Below are 3,531 nucleotides of genomic sequence, written 5' to 3'. Positions count from 1 at the left end.
GAGCCGTTAAAGAACGAAACACTCAGGGCAGGAAAGCAATTAGGCTCCTAAACTCAGTACTCTGGGACAAGCAGGTAAACAACCAAAACAAGAAAAAGATCTATAACGCCGTAGTGAAAAGCATTATAACATACAGCTGCGAAGTATGGCATATGAAGGAAAAATCAAAACGAATGTTAGAGGTCACCGAAATGGATTTCTGGAGAAGGGCTGCAGGAAGATCAAGAAGAGAACATGTCACCAATGAACGGATACGAGAAATAATGAAGGTCACACATACAATAAATGACGAAAGCAACGAAATACAACTACGATGGTTTGGTCACGTATAAAGAATGCATGAAGACAGAATCCCAAAACAAGGGCAAAAATGGAAACTGCAAGATAGAAGAAGATGAGGTAGACCGAGGAAAAGTTGGCAGGCAGGAATAAACAAAGCCATGGATGAAAGAGGTCTGCAAGTAGATCAATGTTCGGACAGAGAGGAATGGCGAACGGGTATCGGAAGACGAAGAACGTTATAAACCGATAATATAATAATAATGTAAAAGTACCAGCTTTTTAAATCCTAAAGTCTAGGGATGGCGCTTGTTGAACAAAAAACCGGTTTTTGGTTATACCGGTTTTTTTAACTTACGGTTTAACCTGGCAGTTATAACCGGTCAAAAAATCGGTTGTTCCAAAAACAGGTTTTCGGTTTTTTTTAATCAAAAGCAAATACTCAATAAGTTATAATGTTACATTTGTATTGCACTTTAGTTTGCTCAATTTTCCTCCCGAAAAATTCCCCAACCAATTCAACCTATAAAAATTTTCCCAGGCGCTTTCAAGTTACCCTAAAAATGGGCCAGAGTACCCCAATCTCTGATTCGTCGCTCGTTGTAGACGGCGTCGGCGTATATTGCGTTGTCAATAATTGGGATATTCCCAAAAGGGATGATCCTATCGATCTATCAAAATGTCCCTTGGATCTATCAAGTTTTAAAAAATGTCCAAATGACTTATAGGTATTTTACAAAATAAATTCGATAAACCAATTCAGTATTTACTTCTCTATGGGCCGGTTTCACCATCGACAAATAGCGGTCTATTCAATGAATAAAGTTATTCGACCAATAAAACTGACATATTTCCGTTTCACCAACGTCAAATAAGACTTAGCCCCGTATTTATAGTCAGTACTCAAGACTGATCTCGAGACCGGTCTCAGCCAAGACGATCTTACGGCAACGTCGAGCTCAAGACCACGTTCTGTTTTATAAACGAGTCTTCGGCTGATCTCGGCCAAGATTGATCTCGAGGCTGGAAAATTATGGATTTTAAGCAATTTTGACATAGAACACCAACTAAAAACTGTCAATCGTCAAGTTAAATATCTTTGAAATCTTTTTATATTTATTTTGTTTTTTGAAAATGGATTATTAAAATGTTTTCAGTTAAATAAAGTTTATTTTATTAGTGGATAGTTTACATTTTTATTTTTTCTAAATCTTACATGCTATTTGTTCAAAGGTTAATGACCTCTCATTTCTTTCCATTATGAGGTAAAGGATTTCTTTTCTTTGTGGTAAAGGATTGCATATTAAAGGAAAGTATAAATATATTAAAAAAAAAAAAAAGACTAAGTTTTCACTCTAATGGCATATAGCATATCCCACCAGAATGAAAACAATGGGAACCTTCTCTGGTTACACCTCCGAGGCTTCTACAATTTGCAAGCCATACGGATGCTGAGACTAAGGAAGATGAGGGAATTCTACAATTTACAATTCACGTCCCATCTGCTCAGCGCGGTAAAGTTCCAACGAGACTGGTTCCCTTCATACTCCACACAGAGTAAATGTAAATAAAAAAAAAAAAAAAAAAAAAAAAAAAAAAAAAAAAAAAAAATGAATAACCATTTTCAATTTCGTTGCAAAACGAAAATACAGCCGAACCATATTCCAGTCCAATCAGAGAGTGCTGCAAGCACCTCTACCGGTTTCGAAACTTATTAGTCTCTCATCAGGAGGCACATATGCTGCTCTCCCTGATCCAACCAAAACAAACCCCAGCGTGCAGTCCCGAATTGCAACGAACGAAATGGCATAGATGCCCTAGCGGCAACTGCTAGCAAAAGACTAAGTTTTCACTCTAATGGCATATAGCATATCCCACCAGAATGAAAACAATGGGAACCTTCTCTGGTTACACCTCCGAGGCTTCTACAATTTGCAAGCCATACGGATGCTGAGACTAAGGAAGATGAGGGAATTCTACAATTTACAATTCACGTCCCATCTGCTCAGCGCGGTAAAGTTCCAACGAGACTGGTTCCCTTCATACTCCACACAGAGTAAATGTAAATAAAAAATGAATAACCATTTTCAATTTCGTTGCAAAACGAAAATACAGCCGAACCATATTCCAGTCCAATCAGAGAGTGCTGCAAGCACCTCTACCGGTTTCGAAACTTATTAGTCTCTCATCAGGAGGCACATATGCTGCTCTCCCTGATCCAACCAAAACAAACCCCAGCGTGCAGTCCCGAATTGCAACGAACGAAATGGCATAGATGCCCTAGCGGCAACTGCTAGCAAAAGACTAAGTTTTCACTCTAATGGCATATAGCATATCCCACCAGAATGAAAACAATGGGAACCTTCTCTGGTTACACCTCCGAGGCTTCTACAATTTGCAAGCCATACGGATGCTGAGACTAAGGAAGATGAGGGAATTCTACAATTTACAATTCACGTCCCATCTGCTCAGCGCGGTAAAGTTCCAACGAGACTGGTTCCCTTCATACTCCACACAGAGTAAATGTAAATAAAAAATGAATAACCATTTTCAATTTCGTTGCAAAACGAAAATACAGCCGAACCATATTCCAGTCCAATCAGAGAGTGCTGCAAGCACCTCTACCGGTTTCGAAACTTATTAGTCTCTCATCAGGAGGCACATATGCTGCTCTCCCTGATCCAACCAAAACAAACCCCAGCGTGCAGTCCCGAATTGCAACGAACGAAATGGCATAGATGCCCTAGCGGCAACTGCTAGCAAAAGACTAAGTTTTCACTCTAATGGCATATAGCATATCCCACCAGAATGAAAACAATGGGAACCTTCTCTGGTTACACCTCCGAGGCTTCTACAATTTGCAAGCCATACGGATGCTGAGACTAAGGAAGATGAGGGAATTCTACAATTTACAATTCACGTCCCATCTGCTCAGCGCGGTAAAGTTCCAACGAGACTGGTTCCCTTCATACTCCACACAGAGTAAATGTAAATAAAAAATGAATAACCATTTTCAATTTCGTTGCAAAACGAAAATACAGCCGAACCATATTCCAGTCCAATCAGAGAGTGCTGCAAGCACCTCTACCGGTTTCGAAACTTATTAGTCTCTCATCAGGAGGCACATATGCTGCTCTCCCTGATCCAACCAAAACAAACCCCAGCGTGCAGTCCCGAATTGCAACGAACGAAATGGCATAGATGCCCTAGCGGCAACTGCTAGCAAAAGACTAAGTTTTCACTCTAATGGCA

Source organism: Diabrotica virgifera, chromosome 7 (assembly GCF_917563875.1).
Source record: "Diabrotica virgifera virgifera chromosome 7, PGI_DIABVI_V3a".
Classification (NCBI taxonomy): domain Eukaryota; kingdom Metazoa; phylum Arthropoda; class Insecta; order Coleoptera; family Chrysomelidae; genus Diabrotica; species Diabrotica virgifera.
The sequence above is the reverse complement of the archived record's forward strand: the minus strand, read 5'-3'. Positions refer to the sequence as shown.